Source organism: Mirounga leonina, unplaced genomic scaffold (assembly GCF_011800145.1).
Source record: "Mirounga leonina isolate KUSES-001 unplaced genomic scaffold, KU_Mleo_1.0 Mir_101664, whole genome shotgun sequence".
NCBI classification, from domain to species: Eukaryota; Metazoa; Chordata; class Mammalia; order Carnivora; family Phocidae; genus Mirounga; species Mirounga leonina.
In genome coordinates this window covers 2033889-2059832 of record NW_023270175.1, presented here as the reverse complement: position 1 = coordinate 2059832, position 25944 = coordinate 2033889, and the positions used below count along the sequence as shown (strand labels likewise).

The window sequence follows — 25944 nt, the reverse complement described above, 5'->3', positions numbered from 1 at the left end:
TAGTGATGATGAACTCAAAAGGCAGCCCATGATACTAATATTTAAGACACTTTTGTAGTAAGATTTAACCTGCTTAAGTCCCTTATAAAGAAAATTGAACAATGGGAACTCAAGCAAGTAACAGATTAAAATCATCTTAAAATGAGATCAACCCAACAAATCACTTAATATTGTTTCTTAAAAGATATAATATAGCCAGCAGAAGAAACATTTAATTTCTGTATTTAAATGGAAGGCAGTTATTTTACTTTGGGGGTATAGGGAGATGGATAGGGCTTTATACATAAATGGTTTCTGCCATAATGATTATTATTCATTTTTAATATGAACCGTTGGTAAGAAAATCTGGTGATATATACATTTTCATCAGTAAAATGAAACACACATTCTTAAGTGATACCATCATATCTAACCTGCAACTATGGGATTATATGTATGCCATAGATGTATTAAAGATTTGGGGGTGAAAGGGCTGCAAAACAAGAAAAATGACAAATAGCATTTGTGTAGTTCTTTATAATTTATAAATGACATAACGTATATCATATTTGGTCCTCTCAGTAATAAAGTTGTGATATATGCAGGTATATTTATGCTTTCAGATGTAGAAATTGAGGTTTAGAAAGTTTAAATGACTTGAATTAGTACCACATAGTAAGCTAACACTTGAACTCAGATTTTTGTCTTTTGCCTCTAAATGCCATTCTTTTCACTACTAACTCCGAAAGAAAAGTATCCAAAACTTCCAACCAAAAATTAGTGGTCCAGAAAATGATGGGATGATAAACATGAGGAGCACAATAAAACCACTGGATTTTAAGTTGTAATTTATTTCTGGGTATTATGAAAACTTCCAACACCATTTAAACTGATTTCTTTTTGGTTAAATGAGTTAACCACAGCTACGGCTTCACTGGGAAAAGAAAACTGAGAAGATAAACCTTGATTTTGTGGCAAGAAGGTTTTTACAGACTGGCTACTAACAGCACTGTGGCTTTACATTCTGTACCAGGCCTGTACAGACATATCCTGAGTTTCAACATCTTTCTTAGGATTGCAGTAAAGCAGCTCCATAAATGTAAAGAGATTAGCACAAGTTGAACTTATCTGTAGTTATTTGTTTTAACTTGGCCTTGGAAAACTACTAACATCACAGATAAAAGAAACAAACAAAAAGACCACAGTACCATGATAATAAGAATAAAAACCTCTGAGTTGTGCTGAGCATAAATATGTCTGGAATGACTCCTTTTTAAGCAGTCAAAATCTGTGTTCTAAGTGCATTTAAGACTCAGTGAGTCCAACTCCAGGGCTCTATGCCAGTGCAAAAATGCACTAACATGCCCTAGGCCTCCCTGTTGCCTGCTGGCAGGAAGATAAGAAGAAAAAGTTGTTTTTAGCCCTTACGCTGAGTAGAGCAACATTTCCTGTGCATTTCTAACAGAATTACTGGCTGATCATCTCAGCAGCTGGTATTCATGGTAGGAGGAGCTAATGTGATCTTTACTTCACAGGCAGCAAACCAGGAAACCCTGCTACCACTTTCAGTAAAGCAAGTGTTCTGCATGAAAACCTCCACGGTATTTTCCAACATGGGCAGAAATCAGGAAAACCCTATTTTAGTATAATCACAAAAAGCAGGAATACTTCAGTTTTGGCTGTTTCACTTATAAGCAACAGGGGAAAAAAAAACAATGCTTTCTTAATAATGTTCCTGATTATGGGCCACTGATTACAAAGGATCCCTTATGAAAGGTGGGAAATAGTAAACCATCACCATCACAGCCCCTCCAAAATCATAAGAGCTCCAGCTCCATGCAATAGTGTGGTAACTGTGAAGTCAATATTTAGAAAACTTACAACTTCCTCTAATATTAAAGCTGGCAGTCCTTTTTCAATATTTGTCACTCAAATAGAGCAGTTATTTCCAAAGCAGCTTCAATTTATATACAACTCAAAATTTATTGTTACTTTATGCTCTTGTCATGACAAAAATCTGTCCTTTATTTAGCCTCATCTTAGGCAGACTCTTAGGTGAGAAAGAGAAGATTTAACAAACATATCTGGGAAATGAAGATTAAAAAATCCCTTACAGGCAGAAACTGTCCACAATATACCTTACATACATAGAGTCCATCAATGAGCTTTTATTTTAATAAAAATAGCAACAACCTGGCAATGTGCTATTTAATCAAGTTTGTTAACATGGGATTGTACCTGAGTTTTATCACCAGCCCATTTCTAGTGAATGAATACTAGAGTGCTGGGTGAAAAGCTTTAAGAAGCATACATAAACTAGCAAAAATAACTTTAAAAATCAAAGTCTACCAGGCTAGTCATCCAAACATACTTCAAGGCAACACTGAATTTGAAACAAAAAGAATGAAATAAATACCACATACCAGAAAATCATAAAAGGACATTCAAATGGTACAACTGGTAGAACAAGAGCTACACATATGTGAGTAGACAAAATTGAAACAGAATGTACACTGTCTTGATTTGTGGCTAGATTTTTAAAAATGTAATATCTCTTTATTCTTGAGGGAATACTGACCACATTCCTAGTTACTAACCTTCTGCAGTATGTAGGCACATCAACAGATGGGTTGTATGCAACTCAATTCCGTAAACATTTATTGCATGCTTTACTATCTCAAAAACCAACGAGAACTGCTGGGGATGGGGAAAGATGGCACAAAGATGAATATGGTACACAGAATCTGCCTTCAGAGACCCAGCAAATTAGTTGGAGAAACACAAAGCAAATTATTATAATATAATAAACACAATAGGAAATAAAAATACCATGACAGAAGTGTAAATAAAGTGCTATAAAAAGATAAAGGATTAATTCTAATTAGGAAGAAATTATGACAAATGAACAATCAAAAGGCATTTTCTATAGCAGACATTAAAGGAAAATAATATGAACAATTATTTATTTGGACCTGCTTTGTCCAATACAGTAGCCACTAGCCACATGTGCCTATTGAACACTTGAAATGTGGCTAGTCCAAATTAAGATGTTTTATAAATGTAAAATACACACTGGCTTCCAAAGAGTATAAATATCTCATTAGTAAATTACGTATTTATGATATATAGCATGTTGAAATGATAACATTTTAGAGTGGGTTAAATAACATGTTACTAAAGTTCATTTCACCTGTTTTTTATGCTTTCTTAATGTCACTTCTAGAAAATTTAAAATGATACACATGACGTGCTGTGCCATTTCTATTGAATAAAGCTGATCTATAAAGCAAAAATAATGACAATTGTGATGGTTTCTTACAAAATATATTTGGGCTATAAAGTGCAAAGAGTTATTCTTCTAGAGAACAAAACATTCTTAGCCAAGATAGAGAACCAAGAAAAAAAGAATAATGAAGAGTGAGTAGAAAAAAACTATCTCATGATAACAGGAGATATTAAGAAGATGGTAATGAATAAACAAGAATAAATCTTCTCATCACTTGGATAACAGAAGTAGTTCTGTACAGCTTCCTTTTCCATTACAACAGTAGTCCTAAATCTGACTGCCTTGTCCCCAATCCAGACCAATTAAGTCTTATGTGCACCCAGGGCTGAGAACCAATGTGTTTTAAAAAATTGGGAAGACTCATAGCCTTGAGAAGATGGCTGAAATCAGATTATTTCCAACAAAAGCATTCTGGACTTTAAGCCTGAGGAGCAGAGTTGAATTGATTGACATTTAGCAGTAAAAGGAACCTAAAGATGAAAAAGTGTAATGTCAGATTGGGCTTGTTAATAATAAGGGAAGAGAAAGCTGAGTACAGTCAACGGTACACCCTGTACACTAAAAAGTTGATTTTTGAAAGTTCAAAGTTGTAACTGCAATTTCATGACCAAAGACTCTAATAGGAGAGTGATTATGGGCAAGTCTAAAAAGTAAAATTCTATCAAAGAAGCATGAGAACTCAAGGAGAAAGGAAATAGAGATGTGTGAATAAACCAGAGGTACAACACAGGGAACACTCCAACTAAGTCAGACTTTTAAAACATGTGAAAGATGAATAAAGGGGAAAACAAAAGGAAGACAAGCACAAATGAGTGATGTAAACATGTAAGAACAATCACAAGAAAACTAAAAACCTAAAAGGAACCAAAGCTCATGGGGAAAAATGCTTAGAAAAACAAAAGTAGCAGAGAAGTGGTTGGTCTGGTATTTGGGAAACATTTGGTTTTCTTCATCTCCAACAAGAAAGGTGGTCTTCAAACTAGAAAGGAGTTGAGACTCTATTTAAGGGCAGGCAACATCATAACTGTTGAATATATGCATGTTTCCAGGGTCAAATAAATTATGCACTAAGCCAATGCAAACTTTCTCATAACCAGTGTTAGGAAAAATTTTAAATGTATGGAAAGTAGTTAAGATGTTTAGATGACTCAAATTGGAAAATTTTCAGTATTGTTAAAAAGAAAAGAGTTACAGGAACTACAGAAAAGTTAATAGGACAAATGGATAAAAGAATAGTTTTTAGATAAGGGAAATGGAATAGCATAGTGACTTTAATTTCAGCAAGGCAAACATAATATAGTCACATATGAAATGGCAAAATATGCTTAGGTGAAATTTGAATTTAATCACATGGATTCCCTAAAGTCCTTTCCATAGACCACAACATCTGACTCCCCTCCTACCTTTCTGACCTTATTTCTTACACTGTCCTATTGCCTAACCTCATGTTCTGCCTCAAACATGTCAAAGAGTGTTCATGTTCAAGCTTTGGGGCTTTTGCTCTTGCTGTTGCCTCTGGCTGGAATGCCCCAAATTCACATGCACATGCCTGGCTCACTCACTCTTTTCATTCAGTTATCAGCTCAAATATTATTTCTTCAGAGAATTCTGCTCTGATAATTCTATCTAAAAAAGCAAAACCATCATTCTCTATTTCTTAGTTTTCTTCATAATACTCATCATTATGTGGTCTGCGTGTGTGTGTGTGTGCGTACGTGTGTGTGGTGGGGAGAGACCATGGTTCATCCAACTAACTTCTGTCTTCTAAGTTGCCTCTCAGGAATACAGGACCACAGGCACCATGCATTGACAAACTGCCCCCAAATCTGCATGAAGTGGATATGTGCAACACATGGAAATGTGGGGTAATGATTAATATACAGTCCAAGAACATGCTCAGAACAAGCCCATGCTTCACCCAGACTGCTCCCAGGCAACTGAGCATAGCAGGAATTCTAGTACAGATCCATTCCTATAGGACAAGGGACTCCACTAACAGGTGACTTTGGCTCAAGGACTCTCCATTGGCCTGGCTAAAATTTGTTAGAACTGCACTGTAGTCTGACATGCTTCCTACTCAGTCTTTTCTTCCCCCTGTTCTTTCACAGATGTCAGACCTTCAACGCAATCTGAAGTTGCTCCCTGCTTTTTTTTTGCTTCTCTGTAGTTTATGATACCTCTTTGAACTAGCCAAGTTATTAAAACTGAGTTTCCTACTGAAGGCTCTAACATTCTCAGAAAACATGGTGACAATTCTAAAACAAAATTACTAAAGACTTGCCAGATGAAATCTGTAATGAAAACCATAAAAAATGGGCATCACCATTTCAAAGAGACTTTCATGGTTTACAGAAAATAAATAAACCTAAGTATATGCGAGTCAACTATTTTTTCACTAAAGTGCTATTGATCCACTTAATTCAGTCTAGTTTCTTGAACACATACTTAATAGGATGGCTAGTTCCTTTAAATTATGTTTATATTTACTCTAATACCAGATCTGTTATTTATAATATATCATCAAGATAATTACTATCAAAGAGTGTGAATTCTTCATTTTCACTGGTATTCAACTTAAGCAGCCAAATCATTACTGCTGTTACTGAAAACCAGCATGATGTTATCACTGAATATAACGTTTGCAGTATACCTCCATGGGTACAGTTGACCTGCCAAAACACCCAATGAAGAGAAAAATACATATCAACAGTAATAAAAATAAGCAAATTGCTCTACCTTCTCCCACTTATAAAATAGGAACAAATGACAGTTTAAGTTTTGAACCTGTTAGGAGAAAGTCGTAGTTTCTGATTGAGGTGATTATGCCGATATTAACTCTTTCAGCATCCTTTAGTTATCAGAATATGGAAAGGAATTGGAAGAGATGGAGAAATAAAGAAAATATTTGTAAATGTATATACAGAACTGTACTTTATTCACTACATTAAACTTAACTAGATAGATGTTAGCAACCTCAAATATGTATGTTTCTAAATAAATCTATCTTATACACAAGATTCCCAATGGTCAAATCAGAGATGCAATAATAGGAGACAATTACTTAGTTAAGACAACTGTTAATTGCTTTAAAGGCAAAAAAAAGGTTCAAAGAATTATAAACATATAGTTTCCACTTTGGTACATAGCACAGTACTTTTTTTTTTTTTTTTTTCCACACCACCATAATTTCTCAAAGTCCAAACTGCAAAAACCAACACAACAGCCCTATATGCTGGATTTCAACTTTAGGGAGTGTGGGTGGAAGCAGCAGAGGTGTGAATGGAATGAGCTCTGGTCATCTTACACATGCATCTGTTAGCCAGAGAAGCTCTACTTTTATCTGCTTTCTTTCTTTCTTTTTTTTTTAAGATTTATTTATTCATTTGAGAGAGCGAGAATGAGAGAGAGTACATGAGGGGGGAAGGGTCAGAGGGAGAAGCAGGCTCCTCGCCGAGCAGGGAGCCCGATGCGGGACTCGATCCCGGGACTCCAGGATCATGACCTGAGCCTAAGGCAGTCGCTTAACCAACTGAGCCACCCAGGCGCCCTATCTGCTTTATTTCTTTTCCTTTTAAAGATTTTATTTATTTATTTGAGAGAGAGAGCGCGCGCAAGCGCAAGCACAGGAAGGAGCAGAGGGAGAAGCAGACTCCCCACTGAGCAGGGAGCCCCACGTGGGGCTGGATCAGAACCTGGGGATCAGGACCTGAGCGGAAGGCAGACTCTTCACGGACTGAGCCACCCAGGCACCCTTATCTGCTTTATTTCTTCAAGACTTTTAAAATAAATGATTGAAACGGACACTTCTGGTCTATCTAAAGGAAACCAGACATGTGATGACCTACCATTTACACCACATGTATTTCTCTTATCTCTTTTCCTCATCTTTCCTCTGTTCTTTTTTTTTTTTTTTTTTTTGACGGAGAGAGACACAGCGAGAGAGGGAACACAAGCAGGGGGAGTGGGAGCGGGGACCGCAAAGCAGGGAGCCCAATGCAGGGCTTGATCCCAGGACCCAGGGATCATGACCTGAGCCGAAGGCAGACACTTAACAACTGAGCCACCAAGGCACCACCATCTTTCTTCTGTTCTAATCTCTTTCTTGCTTTTATTTACTTTTCTAGTAACAATGAGAGTGTGAATGGCGCCCCCTGGAGGTGAACAATGCAAAACTAGTGTAGTGGTTCTTTTTTTTTTTATGTTATGTTAATCACCATACAGTACATCATTAGTTTTAGATGTAGTGTTCCATGATTCATTGTTTGAGTATAACACCCAGTGTTCCATTCAATACGTGCCCTCCTTAATACCCATCACCAGGCTAACCCATCCCCCCACCCCCTCCCCTCTAGAACCCTCAGTTTGTTTCTCAGAGTCCATAGTCTCTCATGGTTCATCTCTGCCTCCGATGTCCTCCCCTTCATTTTTCCCTTCCTGCTATCTTCTTCTTTTTTCTTTTAACATATAATGTATTATTTGTTTCAGAGGTACAGGTCTGTGATTCAACAGTCTTACACAATTCACAGCATGCTATGGTGAGTGCAGTAGTTCTTGATACCTGAGTCCTACTTAGAGTTTCAGGAAAGGTTAATAATGCTAGGGTCAAATACTCCCAAAGATTATGCCCCAAATTACACATATCACTAGAGTAGTTTCCCTAGTAAATAGTAGTGACTTTCTGAAAATTATAATGGTTTATTTAACCAACTTGAAAATACTCAAAGTGAATCATTTCTATCAGGAAGATGAAGACATTTATCATAACTTAGTTAAAATCTTGCTTTTCTTTATTAGATCTTTTGCTTAACCTTGGTAGGAGTGTTCACAAACTTGACTTCAAGACCTAGTATACATGTACAGTAATTAAGACAGTGTGGTATCATCATAATAATTAACAAATAAATCAATTAATCAATACAGTTGACTGTGTTGTACCTCTGGTTTATTCACACATCTCTATTTCCTTTCTCCTTGAGTTCTCATGCTTCTTTGATAGAATTTTACTTTTTAGACTTGCCCATAATCACTCTCCTATTAGAGTCTTTGGTCATGAAATTGCAATTATAATTTTGAACTTTCAAAAATCGACTTTTTAGTGTACAGGGTGTACCGTTGACTGTACTCAGCTTTCTCTTCCCTTACTATTAACAACCCCAATCTGACATTACAGTTTATTTGTAGTATATTTGATTTTCGATAAAGGTATCAAAGCAATCTAACAGGGAAAAAATATTCCAAAAAAATGGTGCTGGGATACTGAATATCTCTATGGGGAAAAAATTAACCTCAATCCCTACCTCATACCAAACACAAAAATTACTTGAAATGGATCATAGACAAAAACATAAAAGCTAAAAACCACAAAGTTGTTAGAGGAACAACATCCCATTATGATTTGAGGTTAGGCAAAGATTTTTTTTTTTTTTTTTAGACAGGACAAAGAAAAGAACAACGACAAAAGAAAAAACTGACAAATAAGATTTCATCAAAACTCAAAACGTCTATTCATTGAAAGACAGCATTATCAATATGAAGAAGCAAGCCAGAGAATGGAAGAAGATATTACATATGTTTGACAAAGAACTGATATCTTAAATATAAAAGGAGCTCCTACAACTCAACAGTAAAAATACAAACAACCTAATGGAAATAGAGGCACAAGATTTCAACAGACATTTTACAAAAGAAGACATACAAATGGCCAATAAGGACGTGAAAAAGTGATCAACATCATTCATTATCAGCGAAATGCAAATTAAAAGCACAATGAGATACCACTATACAATCAGCAGAATGACTAAAAATAAAGATTGACAACTGGAGGGGTAGTAGAACAACTGAAACCCTCATACATAGTTGATGGTAATGTAAAATGACATAAGCACTTTGGGAAAATTGGCAGCTTTTCATGAAGGTAAGCATATGTCTTCCCTATGACCCAACAATTCCTCTCCTAGGTATTTATCCAAGAGAAATAATAAAAACATAGGTTCACAAAAAGGCTTGTGATAAAATGTTTGTTGCAGCTTTATTCATAATATCCAGACACTGGAAAGAGGTTAGGTATGTATCATTATGATAATGAATAAACAATCTTTGGGCCTGGGTGGCTCAGAGGGTTAAGCTTCTGCCTTAGACACAGGTCATGATCCCAGGAGAGTCCCGCATCAGGCTCCCAATGGGGAGCCTGCTTCTCCCTCTCCCTCTGCCCCTCCTCCTCGCTGCACGCGCGCACACACTCTCTCTCTTCCTCAAATAAATAAAATCTTTTTTTTTTTTAAAGATTTTATTTATTTATTCATGAGAGACACAGAGAGAGAGGCAGAGGGAGAAGCAGGCTCCCAAGGAGCAGAGAGCCCGATGCGGGACTCGATCCCAGGACTCTGGGATCACGACCTGAGCCGAAGGCAGACGCTTAACCATCTGAGCCACCCAGGCGCCCCAAATAAATAAAATCTTTAAAAAAACAGCATAGTGAGTGAAAGTCTTACATGATGCCATATATATATAAAATAGTAAAACAGGCAAAATGATTTCTGTGGTAGAAAAAATCAGAATAAAGAAGAAAGGATGCTTCTTGTAGGGTGTAAGAGAAAATGGACTGGGAAGATGACAGGAGGGAACTTTCTGGGGGTGATGCTAATATTCCATAACATGATAGGGGAATGGGTTACATAGGGGTATGCATCTGTCAAAACTCAGTGAATACACACTTAAGATTTATGCATTTCACTTTATTTTTTTTTAAGGTTTTATTTATTTATTTGACAGAAACACAGCTAGAGAGTGAACACAAGCAGGGGCAGTGGGAGAGGGAGAAGCAGGCGTCCCACGGAGCGGGGAGCCTGACGCGAGGCTCGATCCCAGGACCCTGGGATCATGACCTGAGCTAAAGGCAGACACTTAGCGACTGAGCCACCCAGGTGCCCCTGCATTTCACTTTATATAATTTTATAAGAAAAATCTGTAAATAAATATTGAATATATATTAATAATATATGTTAAAATATTTAGAAGGAAATGTACCTGTTTCTGCAATTTACTTGTTTTTCTCTAACAGCTTATTGAGCCATAGTTTCTGTATAGTTCAATGATTTTTAGTATATTCATAGAGTTTTGCAACCATCAGCACAATTGTGCACAATTTTAGAATATTTTCATCATCCCAAAAAGATATCCTGTACCCATTAGTCACTCTTGATTTTCTTCCAACCCCCTCCCAGCCCTAGGCAACCACTAATCTACTTTCTGTCTATACGAATTCATTTATTCTGTACATTTCTTTTTTAAATTTTTTATTGTTATGTTAATCCCCATACATTACATCATTAGTTTTTGATGTAGTGTTCCATGATTCATTGTTTGTGCATAACACCCAGTGCTCCATGCAGTACGTGCCCTCTTTAATACCCATCACCAGGCTAAGCCATCCCCCCACCCCCTTCCCCTCTAAAACCCCTGGTTGTAAAATGGGGTTGGTTGCAAAACTCTATGAATATACTAAGCCATCCCCCCACCCCCTTCCCCTCTAGAACCCTGGTTGTAAAATGGATGGTTGCAAAACTCTATGAATATACTAAAAATCATTGAACTATACAGAAACTATGGCTCAATAAGCTGTTAGAGAAAAACAAGTAAATTGCAGAAACAGTTTGTTTTTCAGAGTCCATCGTCTTATTCTGTACATTTCATATAAAAAATTTTTGAATTAAATTTCGTATATGGTGGAGGTAGGTTCCAACTTTCTTTTGCATGCAGACCCAACACCATTTGTTGAAAAGCTTATCTCCTTTCCTCCATCTAATTGTCTTGGCACCCCAGTCAAAAATCAATTGACTGTAAAAATGAGGGTTTATTTCTGAACTCTCAATTCTATTCCATTGATCTATATGTCTCTCCTTATGTCAATATCATATAGTCTTGATTACTGTAACTTAATAAGTTTTGACACTGGGAAGTGTGAGTCCTCCAAATTTGTTCTTCTTTTTCAAGATCCTTCTGGCTATTCTGGGTCTCTTGTATTTCCGTATGAATTTTAGGTCAGCTTCTCAAATTTCTGCAAAGAAGCCAGTAGCAATTTTTATGGAGACTGCACTGAATCTTTAGATTAATTTGGAGAGTACTGCCACCTTAACAATATTAATTTTTCTAATGCATAATCATAGGATGTATCTCCACAATTTACAATTAAATGAGTCAAATAATTAGTATGAATTAATGAATTAGTATGAATTAACAGGTAATGAAATGAATAAACCGACACAGAGATAAAACAATTACAGCAAAATTTAATGGTAAAATCTAGGTAGTAGCTACATGAGTGGTCACTGTAAAACTCTTTCAACTTTACTCCAATCCCACTGCCAGACCTATCATGTTGACTTGGATCTTTGCACAATGCCTCCTACCAGCTACCCTGGTTCTTGTACTCAACTCACCTGTAAACATTACCTATCACACACAACACAGATAACTGGACAAACAAACTGTCTACTGCTAAAACCCACCTCCTCTCCTGGTTCTGGTCTATATTCTCTATGTCCTGTCCATGTTCATCATACATCTGGCTACAAAATAAAACAAAGGTGATACTTCAATTTGTCCCACCACAGGAGCTCCAGTTCCTTCTCCTTTGGCCTCCTACCTCTCAAATAATCAAAGGGAAATATGGAAACACAAATAACCCAACAAGACTTGGATCACTGCCTAATGGGGAAAAAAGAGAAGACAGGTAGAATGCTTTCCAGAAATTTTCAAATGCTTTCCATAAACTTTCAAACTACCAAATCCTCAAATTACAAAAAGCACTAAGATATGTAATGTCCCAAACAAATTGTAGTATTATGCAACTAGAAGGTCATTTACACAACTATGTCATGGCTAAAGGTAACTTTCTCATACTACTTCACTTCTATCAAAATCATTCACAGATAGCTTTCTGGTTAGGTTCATTCTGACTAAAAATACATACATACATACATACATACATACATACATACTATTTTACAACTTCACAACAGTTAAAGTGTACCTAACAATGAGCAGAAGAAATAAGCCACAAAGAGTATAGCTGTCCAGCAGGCAGTTGCCTAGGCTCACTGACATACTAAGTGACCAGCCCTATACTGGCTAAAGGTGCACTACTCAATTTGGCACCTCGGCAAAACAGTGAACAGCTATAAGCAATGTACTTTTAGTTCAGTAGTGAAAAAAGGAGTGATAAGACAAAACAATTTTGAAATAAGTGACATCTATTCCAGATGAAGGAAATAATCCACATGTGTGTTAAGGGGATGGGGTGATGGGGTAGAAAAAGAGGAGAGTTATGGATTAGGACACTATGGGAACAAGTCAGCCTTATACACTAGAGAGCAGTGGTTCTCAAACTTTCCTGTGCTATGAGTCATCTGTGAAGCTTGTTAAAAATGCTGATCCAAGGTTCAAAGTCTCAGAAATAACTCACGACACCATTAGATTCTATTTAGCTAGCATCCCAAGTGATGCAACTGTGAGTAGTCTTCAGACTATACATTATGAAATACTGAGCTAGAGAAATAGGGCAAATAAGATTTTACTCCTATCCTTCATTCTTTCTTCATCTTCTTAACCTCATTATTTGTTCCTAGCATCATTTAAACCAAGGCTGATGTAAAAATAACATATTTTAGGTATAGATACTGATGGGAACATCCTGAAATCATACAAATTTGGGAATTAAAAAACAAACAAACAAACTTCTTCACCCTATGCCCAATACCTGTCTGGATTTTTCTCTACTTTGTTTCCAGTTTTTCTCTTGAACTCCCAACCAACTCTCATCCTTCCTTGGTCCTCTGGTCCCATTCCTCCTGCTATACTCATCCTTATCCCTCACGATTGCTCTGAAACAGCCTATATAATCTTAGACTTCTGATGATTTTATCTTTCTTTCCCCAGTTTTGTGGAAAGGAGGGGTGGGTTAACACTCGATCTCTGCCTATATACATGCACCTTTTAAAAAGCTCTCTATTTTTCTTTCTCTCAATGTTTCTTCTAAAACTTATAAGCTGTCACATACCTCTGTACAAGGCCAAATAAGAAGTCAAAGAATTTAGGTAACACTTCTTTTTTTTTTTTTTAAGATTTTATTTATTTATTTGAGAGAGAGATAATAAGAGAGAGAGAGAGAGCACATGAGAGGGTGAGGGTGGGAGGGTCAAAGGGAGAAGCAGACTCCCTGCTGAGCAGGGAGCCCAAAGCGGGACTCGATCCCGAGACTCCAGGATCATGACCTGAGCTGAAGGCAGTTGCTTAACAACTGAGCCACCCAGGCGCCCCGAGTTTAGGTAACCCTTCTAAACTGTCACCCCCTAATCATTCTACAGGCACTTGATGAAGTAACCATATGTTTTTCCCCAATATTTCTTAAGACTGAGCAATAAAGTTTATTTCTTAATTGTCCTGAAAAACTGTAGCAGTCACAATGAATTACATGTTCTAAAGCTTTTACTTTATCCTATCACTGGTCACATTAAACCAATTGGCTGGGTAATTCTTCAAAGTAATTCCTTTCATCCCCCTTCCCCTTCTCAAGCAACTTTAAAACTTCAAGCCAAATTCTTCTGGTGTCTGCTGATATTGGGTAGCCTTCCATGCTGTAAACCAAATGGAACAACAACAACAAAAAGCCATTTGCTGTGAAGATTTTCATTTCTTTAAGACTTTGAAGAAGAAAAACTAAAAGCTGGACCTATTCCCAAAAAGCATAAGTGCCCTCTTAATCATTTGGCAACTCCCATGGGAGCCTGAAATACTACACTGACTCCAACATCATTTAACGTTCTACTGTTGGGGGAAAAAAATCTCTAATATGAACACTGCCAGAATTTTAATTACCATATAGTATTTTAGTAATTTCTCAACCTGTCTGTAATAGCTTTAAAACAGTCTACTTTTTTTCTTTCCTGCCTAATTATAAAGTGACATTGTCAGTCTGGAAAAAAAAATATAGAAATACTGAAAACTATGAAAAGAGCACAAAAAAAAATTCCTGAACTCCCAACATCTAAAGTTGGACTGTCTTAATGTACTGATGTATCTAACACCAGAGTCTGTCAATCTGCTCCTCTCTCTTAGCATGTGTGTGTGTGTGCATACATGTGTGTGTATCTATTTTTTATACATACACATATATTTATTATATATAATGTATGTAATATACTCTAAGTTTTATATGATATACAATGTAATATATATATTATATGTAAATATTCATACACATAGATGTATGTTTTAGAGAAAAGAGCATTATAATTTAATTGTTTCACTGTTTGGTAATAAGAGATCAATGGGGGAATATATTTAACAACCAAAATACCCAAATGCAGGGGACTAGTTACATCCATTACAATATATTTATTCAAATAAATATTATACAACTGCAAAAAATCTTGTTTTTAAAAAATATTTAATGAAAAATGCAAGTTTTCATGCTATAATGTTAATTAAATAAGCACAATATAAATATAAAACTGTATTATAACATAAAGAAAAATAGAGGCCCAGATGGCTTCATTAGTGAATCTGATCAAACACTTAAGGAGAAAAATAATACCTATGCTACAAACACTTCCCAGAAAATGTAATAAGAGAAAATACTCATTTAGAAGACCTCAATTACACCTTGATACAAAAACTAGACCAATGAGTTACAAGAAAATATAATTGAAGACAAATATCCCTCAAGAACACAGATGCAAAAATATTTAATAAAATATTACCAAATCAAATACAATAATATATAAAAAGGATATTGCATCTTGTTCAAATAGGGTTTGATTCCCAAAATGCAAGACTGGCTTAGCAATCAAAAATCAATAAATACAACCATATTCATCAACAGATTAAAGGAGTAAAATTACATGGTTATCTGACAAAATTCAACACGATTCATAATAAAAATTGTCTCCAAACTAAAAATAGATGGGAACTTCCTCAACCTGATGATTTGCATATAAAAAATATATATCTAACATTATAGTTAATAATGCAATATCAAAGACGTTTCTTCCAATGATTAGGAACACATACAAATGTCTTCTCACATCACTTCTATTCAACATTGTGCCACTGTGCCTAGCCATTGTAATAAGAAAAAGAATAAAAAAGCAAAGTGATAGAAAAGGAAAAAACAGCACGGTTTTTATTTGAAGATAATATGATTGTTAAATGTAGAAAATTCCAAGTCATCTGTAAAACTACTATGAACAGAACAACTAGAACAGAGATCAGTGAAACTGAAAATAGAAAAATAGAGAAAATCAATAAAAACAAAAGCTGGTCCTTTGAAAACATCAATATAATTGATAAACCTCTAGCCAGGGTGACTATAAAAAAGATACACCTAAATTATCAGTATCAGAAATCAAAGAGGAGACATCATTACGAATCCACGAGACCTTAACATGAGAATAAGGGAACACTATGAACAACGTTATGCTCATAAATTTGACAATGTAGATGAAATGGAACCAATTCCTAAAAGTCTACAAATTACAAAACTCACCCCAAATGAAACAGATAACTTTAATTATCCTATAACTATAAAGAAATTAAATTCATTGTTTGAACCTCCTGAAAAAAAATCACTAAGCCCAGATAGTTTCATTGGCAAATTCTGTAAATATTTGAAGAAGTAATAACAATTCTATATAATCTCTTCTGGGAAATAGAAGAAGACAGAACACTGCCCAACTCATTTTGTGAGGCCAACATTAGGCTAACACCAAAGCCACACTAAGTACAAAATAAGCAAACTACAGCCCAATATCCCTCATGAAATAAATGCAAGAATCCCCAATAAAATATTAGCAGACTGAAGCCAGCAATATACATAAAGAATAATATATCAGGACTAAATGGGGTATGTCTCAGGAATGCATGGCTAGTTCAATATTTGAAAATCAATCAATGTAATCCTACAAATTAACAGTCTGAAGAATAAAAACATCATGTAGTAAAAGCATTTAACAAAATTCATTACTCACTCATAATAAAAACAATGAGCTAGAAATATAAGAGAAATTCTTCAACCTAATAAAAAGCACCTATAAAAAATACCTATGTAGTGGAGAAAGACTGAATATTTTTGGAAAGAAGAATCTCTCTCACTCAACACTAAGGTGAAAGTCCTAGCCAGAGTGGTTAGAAAAGAAAAATATAAACCATTGGAAAAAGAGAAATAAGAATGTCTCGATTCACAGATTACACGATTTTCTATGTAGATAATCCCAGGGAATCTACAAAACATCTCCTAGAATTAGTAAGTGAATTTATCCAATTGTAGCATAAAAGAATAACATGCAAAAATCAATTTAAATCAAATGTATTCCTATATGTTAGCAAGTTGCAACTGAAAACTGAAACTAAAAAGGAAACATCATTAACAACTCTAACAAAATATTTTAGTATAAATCTAACAAAATATGAGCAGTTTTATGTGGTTTTTTAGCATTTTTACAACAAAATACCCATAGAGGAAATTGAAGACAATATAAATGGAGATGCATATTGTGTTTGTGGATTGAAAGATGCAATATAGTAAAGATGTCAATTTTACCCAAAATGATATATACATTTGTGTAATTCCAATCACAATCATAGCAGTAATTTTTGTAGACATAGAAAGGTTAGTATTAAAATTTATATGGAAAAACAAAGTAAGTAGAATAGCTAAAACATTTTTAATACAATAAAGTGGAAGAAACTCGTTAAAGGATTTCAAGACTTAATGACAAAGCTATACTAATCAACACAGAGTGGTACTGATGAAGAGATATACACATAAATTAATGTAAAAGAATAGTCAGGAAATAAAACCATGCAAATGTGGTCAAATGATTTTTACCAAAGGTACAAAAGCAATTCAATGGAGAAAGAATGGTCTTTTTAAACAAATGGTATTCAAACTGGAAATCCATAAAAACATGAACCTTAAATGAAATTCCAAATCTTAAACAAAAATTAACACGAAATGGATGATACATCTAAATTTAAACTTTAAACCTATAAAGTTTTTATAAGAAAATATAGAAAAATATCTTCCTTAGGCAAAAAAATTCTTAGAAAATAAAATTTGTCTTACACACACACACACACACACACACAAATTCTTGGAGACATGACAAAGAAAGCACATTCTATGGAAGAGAAAAATGATTAATTGGACTTCATCAAATTTTTAAATTTTTAACTTGAAAACACTGTTAAGGGAATAAAAAGAAGAACTATAGACCGGGAGAAAACACTGTAAATCACACAGTAAACAAAGTACTTTTATCCCAAGCATATAAAGAAATCTGAAGAGTTAGCAGTAAACATCCCAATTTAAAAATGGGCAAAGGAGTTGGATAGATACTTCACAAAACAGAAGTTATACATATAAGCACATGAAAAGACATTCAATGTCATGAACTATAAGAAAATGAAAACTAAAACCATGATGAAATATCACTACAAAGGAGAAATAATATATGAATAATTCAGTTTCTCTACGTCATTGTCAGCATTTGGTAGTGTCACTATCTTCTATTTTCACTATTCTTATAGGTATGTACTGTCTCATTGTGGTTTTAATTTGCATTTCCCTAATGGCTCATGATGTTAAACATAATTTCATATCATCTGTGTATCCTTTTACATGAAATTTATGTTCATATCTTTTATCCCTTTTTAATGAGATTCTTCTTCTAATGATGAGTTTTAAGTTTTTTATATATTTTAGATACTAACCCTTTGATGGACATGTTTTGCAAATATTTATGCCCAGTCTATAGCTTGTATTTTCACCCTTTTAACAAAGACTTTGATAGAACAAATGTTTTTAATTTGGATGAAGTCCAATTTATTAGTATTTCCTCTCATCAGTTAGCATTTTGGTATCAAGTGTAAGAACCCTTTACCTAGTACCAGGTACTGAGAACTTTATTTTTTTCTAAAAGTTTTAAAGTTTTATTTTTACATTTCTGTCCATGATTCATTTGAGTTAATTGTTTTAAAAGTGTGAGGTTTGGGTCAAAGTTCACCTTTTTGTCTATGGATATCCAACTGCTCCAGCATCATTGGTTGAAAAAACTACCCTTCCTTCATCGAACTGCATTTGTTTCTGTGTCACAAATTAGCTGGGTATATTTATGGAGGTCTATTTTCTGATTCTCTTCTCTGTTTCAATAATTCATGTGTCCACCCTTCTACAATTACCAAGCTAGGTTTACTAACTGTAGCTATATAGCAGGCCTTAATATCAGGTAGTGTGATTCTTCCATCTTTATTCTTCTTTTTAAAGATTCACAACTGAGTTTTTAAGCATCTTGATCTAACCCAGAGTCTGAACACATCAACTGTATGTTTAAGTACTCAATGTCTAAGTACGTATCACCAAAGACATGAAATTCAATCATGGGGCTAGAGAGAATGAGAGAATGGAAAAGCTTAATTTGATGTTGTTACAAAATCAGTGTTATTTCTGCCATGCATATATCTTAATACATATAAGTCATTCTGAGAACATGTGGGTGACTCATTGGATGAATATTTATAAAAACAATCATTTCCACATCAACCTCTCTCTACATTATCTATGCTATAAATGCACTGAACAACACATCTGAAAAAACATGTGTTTAATTTATAACGACAGGCCAAAGTCCTTCTGGAAGTATATGCTTATCGAATGCTGAAACACAAATTAAGAAGATAGCATAAATGTATTGAAACTAGAATATTTTCTTGTCTATAAAAGATTTAGCATGTCAAAATATAACCAAATGGGGCGCCTGGGTAGCTCAGTCGTTAAGCGTCTGCCTTCGGCTCAGGTCATGATCCCAGGGTGCTGGTATCGAGCCCCGCATCGGGCTCCCTGCTCGGCAGGAAGCCTGCTTTTCCCTCTATCACTCCCCCTGCTTGTGTTCCCTCTCTCGCTGTGTCTCTCTCTGTCAAATAAATAAATAAAATCTTAAAAAAAAAAAAAAAAAGAACCAAATGTCCTCTTACCTCCTGCCTGCTGTACTAACTGCAACTGATTACATCTTTACTTATGGACCTTTCCTCCTATTTTGCCCTTCCTATCACCCATTTGCCATAAGGATCCCTTATATAAAATGTTGACCTATAAAAAAATCCATGGGTGAAAGTGAAATTTTTCTAGAATAATCATTTCAAGCAATTCAATAATGGGTCTTGTTATACCTCAAAGCAGCTTCTTTTATGCAGTCTCCATGCTACACCTGTTTGGATTTGCAGAGAAATTCTGCGAATCTACACAGAGAGTTCAGTATTGTAATTTTCTCAGTCAGAAACAGCTTTAGGGGCGCCTGGGTGGCTCAGCTGGTTAAGCGACTGCCTTCGGCTCAGGTCATGATCCTGGAGTCCCGGGATCAGGTCCCACGTCGGGCTCCCTACTCAGCAGGGAGTCTGCCTCTCTCTCTGACCCTCCCCCCTTGCATGCTCTCTATCTCATTCTCTCTCTCAAATAAATAAATAAAATCTTTAAAAAAAAAACAGCTTTAAATATAAGCCTTGTGCTTAAAATTAATTTATAAAAATAAGAAAGAAGTATTATAGGCTTAAATAGTTGCAGTCTATTTTCTTATTGAGATTTTTTATTATTTTCTGAGTATCAGGCAATTATCAAAATAAATCACAATGTAAACAAAGCAGTCACAATTTAACATTGTATTTTAAGGTGCTTCAGTTACATCCTTATCCTGTTTCTGTCAAAATACCAATTTATAAAACAATTAAAAGTGAAAATTGATTACAATGTCAAAGAACATTTACATGATACCATTCTTTACATCAGTTCTTTTATGTTGGAGATATAAGGTAAACCCTGTAAATGCTGGTTAATCCCCCTTGCACTTGGGAAGCTCTCTCTAATGAAATATAGTACTTTATTTGATGGCTATATAGACCCAAGGATTAGGTCCCTTGGATAACAGAAACTACACTGTACACACATTTCTTTTTTAAGAAAATCAGAACTGGAGTTAAACAACAGCGTATCAATTGCCATATGATCTCTGCTGATGACATCACTCACCAACATGAAGTATATAAATAAAAACCGACATAGAAAAACACTACATAAAAACAGCCTAGTCACTAAAGTCAACTCTTCCAAAGAAGGCTTAATTAAGAAAAAACTTTAACTCATCTATAGGCTGTACCAGTACATTTCCTAAATGCTCACTACTTGAGTTAGCAACTTATGAAGTAAAATTGTTATTCTCCTCTTTGACATCATTCATTTTCCCTCTGAATTGATTCTACTCAAACTGCTTTATATGCATGAAGTACATTTAGTTAATAAAATCAAGAGTCTTTTTCTCTAGTGTTCTCTATTTTCTAATGAATAAGATCCCTAAAATGAATGCACAATTCACTTACTCAACTCCCATCTACAACTGTTTATAAACATACCTTTTTAAAAATTCTCCATCCCTTTTCTAAGTCTCAATAGCTTTCCAATAGCTCAATAGCTACCAAATAACCCATTTAAAATCCATTTTAAAATGCTTTCTCTATAAAGATGAAAATGATAGTCAACCATACTTAACATAATAAAAATGCTTATCAGAAGGTACAAGTGAGACAGTAAGGCTTTAAGAACTGGGCTAAGGGGGCACCTGGATGGCTTAGTCAGTTAAGTGTCCAACTCTTGATTTCAGCTCAGGTCATGATCTCAGGGTCCTGCGATGGAGCCCCACGTTTCAGGCTCCATGCTCAGCAGGGAATCTGCTTAGAATTCTCTTTCTCCCTCTCCCTCTGCCCCTCCTCCTGCTCATAAGCTCTCTCTCTCTCTCAAATAAATAAATCTTTTTTAAAAAAGAGTTGGGCTTGAAAAGGCAAGGGAAGCAAGGGCAAAAAGGAACTACTGGGACTTCATCAAGATAAAAAGCATTTGCGCAGCAAAGGAAACAGTCAACAAAACCAAAAGACTGTGTAAGACTGATGAATCACAGAACTGTACCCCTGAAACAAATAATACATTATATGTTAATAAAAATAAAATAAAATAAAAAATAAAAAAAGAGTTGGGCTTGGAAGAAAGAGAAATATAGCAGAACCAGGTACTAGTTGGGAAAGAGTTTATACATACTATCTTATTCAGAGTCAAAGAACCACAAATCCTGTAAAAGACTCAATGATGTTCCATACTTGTGCAAAACTCATCAATCCATTTGCTCACAGGAAATAGCTTAGCTTCTACATATCATAATAAAAGAACAATAATTAAAATTTAATTACAGGTTATAATGCAATAAAAATGGCCAGACATTTTTGGAATAGCTTTCAATCTCTATAAAAGCATATTTTACTAATAAATAGGAATTCCTCCAGTTGTGTTAAATATTTTATTTACCCATTTTACTTGTCCAATTAGCTATATATAGTAGGTTAAATCTTTCCCACTCTACCATTTCCATCCTTCCTTTTAATCTTTCTTGATGAATGCTACATTTTATTTAAAAAAATAAAAACAACCTCAAAATGGGCCAAAGACCTAAACATATGAGCTAAAATCCTAAAAACTCTTAGAAAAAAACATGAAAGAAAATCTTCATGAATTACATTGGATTTAGCAATGATTTCTTGGATAGGACACCAAAAGCACAGGCAACAAAAGTAAAAAGAGATAAATTGGACTATATCAAATGTAAAAGCTTCTGTGAATTAAAGGACACAATCAACAAAGTGAAAAGGCAACCAAAATACATACAAATCAAATCTGATAAGAGATTAATATCCAGAATATATAAAGAACTTCTACAACTCAACAACAACGTGATTACAATAAGACAAAAGATTTGAATAGATATTTCTCCAAAGGAGATATAGAAATGGCCCAGAAGTACACGAAAAAGATTTTCAACATCACTGATCATTAGGCAAATGCAAATTAAAAACCACAAGACAGCACCTCACACCAATTAGGATGACTACTATGAAAAAACTAAGATGTGTTGGTGGGGATGTGGAGAAATTGGAGCCCTTGAACACTGTTGGTGGAAATGTAAAATGGTGTAGCTGCTATGGAAAACAGTCCCTCAAAAATTAAAAATAGAATTACCATATGATCCAGCAATTTCACTTCTGAGTACTCAAAAGAATTAAAAGCAGGGTCTCAAAGAGATACCTATATACCCAAATATTTTCAGTTGATCTTTACTGTTTGTTTGTTATTCCTTGCCATGGGAGGCAGTGGTTAATATATTTGCCTTTATGTTTTCCACAATGCCCGCCAAGTAGCTACCTCAGCCTTGGGAGAGTTCTGAGTTAGGCAAAATAAGGGCAAGTCTTTTGAGCTAGTCCTTCAGGGAGCCACCAAACTGGTCAAAATAAATGACCACAATTCTTTAAGAATAAGGGCACTTGAAAGCTTCTGCCAAACTAGAGAACAGGGAATGGAGACTAGGTAAGTTAAAATGCCACAAAGCTCTCTTAAAAAGTAACTGCTTTTTCTTTGATTAAACATTTGCCTGGTTGCTGTAAATTTTTTATTAGTTTCCAGAATGCCAGTAAGTTGATTCTGAGAATATTTGCTAGTTTATTTGCTGCTTTTGTGGAAAGATGGATTTTTGGCATTCTCTACTCTGCCATGTTCATTGGAACCAAGCCTGATTACATCTAAACACATTTTCAAGCCAAAAAAATTAGCATAGCATCTAATAGGTAAAATGTGAAAAACAATTAATGGATGAAGTACCACACTTTGATATGGGCAAAGAGGGCCCCATAATTTAGCAGACCCCACACTAGCCATTCCTCAGCTGCTCCCAGTTCTAGGAGAGAAGATTCTGCAGGGCCAAAGGGAAAGAACCACCAGAAGTCTGTGCCTCCCCCTTCCAGATCATAATTTGAGTACCCAAGATCTTGAAATTCCCTGCCCAAATATCCCCAAGCCACTTTCATGAGCCCACACAGAACTCTTCTTCAGGTCTACTCTCCATCAGCCTTTCTCAGCCCAGTAGCCTTTCTTAAGCCCTAAATAAAATTATTCATGTAACCATTTTGCCCATTCTCTCAAATATGGTACAAGACTGGTAACATTTTATTATTTTTATCCAATGAATGCCTTGGGGTATTATGGCTTAATTCTCTCTTGGAACCCATTTTGAAGTGCTGTTCTGGAGGGAGGATCTTGCTATCTATGTGCCTACTGGATTGTCAAAGGAAGCTGGTGATAGGGACCATGGACAGAGCTTGTACACATAGGCTGGAAGGAAACATAACATTACAATGAAGTCCCTCAGGCAAGACAAGAGTCAGGTATTGAATAGAGGAGGCCAGCAAAGGACTAGGAGTCAGATTTCCCAGGGCAATCATATTCCAGTGTTAAACTGTAAGGAGTTTGAGAATTCTAAACTTGAAACCTAACCTTCCAGCTCATTATAAAGGCATATGTCAAAATGTGGGACTACAACATTATTTTACTTAATAGTTTGTTAACTTGGTTTAAAAATTTTTTAAGTTTTACACATATGGTATGAACAGTTGCATTTGTATTCTTGGCTCAGTCTACACAAATGTTGACACAGGCCTGAATAGATAAGCCAAACCAATTAGTTATCTCTGTAAAGTTAATGAGGTTCAAATTAGATAATGAATTAATGGTAGAGAGTATCCAAACGATTTACATTTTGTTATATTTATACAATATACATAAATATCGTAAGAGGAAGATCTGAAATTTTGTCCATTTTTCTAAGAGAAATATGTGCAATGTAAACTTTAGGGTATCAGCCACTTTCTAAAAACAAGAACTAAGACAACTCCGAATCAACATTATACCCCAGATAACTATAATACGGTATAGATATTCTTCCTAAAAACTGTCTTTTAGGCCTAAATAAACCTATCTGAAGGTATCATATTTTCATAAACTATCCTTTATTATTATTAATCATAGTGACAACGCAAGTCCTTGCTAAGTGAAATGGTCCTGACCAATGTCCCTACACAAGGGCAGCCACAGGCAGTCATGTTTTATACTACATGATCCAGAATTCTCATGCATGATTATAGGTAATTATAGAATAGGAAGGAGCAAGGTAACTCAAAAACAATCAATCCTTTGGCTGGCCAGTAGACTAGGAGGGGGCCAGCATGAAAAAATAAACATACCAAACAGATTGATTAGATTTCCTCCCATGAATTTGAACTACAAAACAGCAAGAGATTAACCTAGGTAGCAATGGGAATGAAGCCAAGAGGTCATGATAGAGAATGGCCTCAAAGGCTATGTCGGCCATATGCAAGCCAATATTAAGAGGGAACAAAAAGTATGAGGACGAGAAAAAAAGAACAAAATAAATACAAATAGATAATATGGAATCTTGAAGCTCAAAAACAAGTTATCTTCTCTTTGCTGCCTCACTTCTTGAATGCTCTATAGTTCCATTCTACAGTAACCAACCCACCCATATCTTGGGGTAGACTGGATATCTATGTCTCATAACCCAGAGTATTCCTACACTTTCCTAAAATAAACAGACTGTTTTTCTCCAATCAAGATTCAAACAAATAGGGGTGCCTGGGTGGCTCAATCTGTTAAGTTTCTGACTTCAGCTCAGGTCATGATCTCAGGGTCCTGGGATCAAGCCCTGCATCAGGCTCCCTGTTCAGTGGGGGGTCTAATTGCCCCTCTCCCTCTGCCCCTCCCCCTGCTTGTACTCCCTCTCTTTCTCTTTCAAATAAATAAATAAAATCTTTATTTAAAAAAAGAAAGATTCATGGGGTGCCTGGGTGGCTCAGTCAGTTAAATATCTGCCTTCAGCTCAGGTCATGATCCCAGGGTCCTGGGATTGAGCCCGGCATCAGGCTCCCTTGCTTGGTGGGGAGTCTACTTCTCCCTCTCCCTCTGTACCTCCCCCCACTTGTGCTCTCTCTTTCACTCACTCTCTCTCTCAATTAAATAAAATCTTAAAAATAAAGGTTGAAACAAATCACATTGCATTAATTTGTTTGAAAAAACTATATTTTGGGGTGCCTAGGTGGCTCAGTCAGGTAAGTATCTGACTCTTGGTTTCAGCTCAAGTCATAATCTCAAGGTGATGAGATTAACCCCCTCCCTCTCTCCCCCCCCAGCTCTGCCACTCAGCACAGTCTGCTTGAGATTCTCTCCCTCTCCCTCTGCCCTCCCCACTCCCATGCTCTCATGTTCTCTCTCTCTAAAATAAAATAAAATATTTTTTTGAATTTTTTTTTTTAAAAAGTTATTGCTCTATTTGAGAGAGAAATAGAGATAGCGATAGAGGGCATGAGTGGGGAGGAGAGGGAGAAGCAGGCTCCCTGCTGAGCAGGGAGCCCGATGTGGGCCTCAATCCCAGGACCCTGGGATCATGACCTTAGCCGAAGGCAGACGCTTAACCGAATGAGCCACCCAGGTGCCCCAATATGTAAGATATTTTTTAAAAATAAAAAATAGTGAAAAATAAACAGTTGTGCTCTAACAAATGAAATGTACAAAGGAATCAATGGTTTCAAATATATAATCATTCCCAATATTCCTATTAACATGCCATTCAATCTAAAACATATTTTATAGTGGGTTTCAACTGTCACATGTCAGGAAGCATACTTATTTTGCTTTCCAGGATATGTATTTTATTAAAGATTTTATTTATTTGAGAGAGAGAGAG

At 35.6% G+C, this 25944-nt stretch overlaps 1 protein-coding gene across 2 annotated transcripts in view; it reads right to left on the bottom strand.

The window, feature by feature from the left end:
• The window catches only part of COL4A5 (collagen type IV alpha 5 chain), a 224292-nt gene that overhangs the window by 152059 nt on the left and 46289 nt on the right, over positions 1 to 25944 (bottom strand). The window lies entirely within an intron of this gene.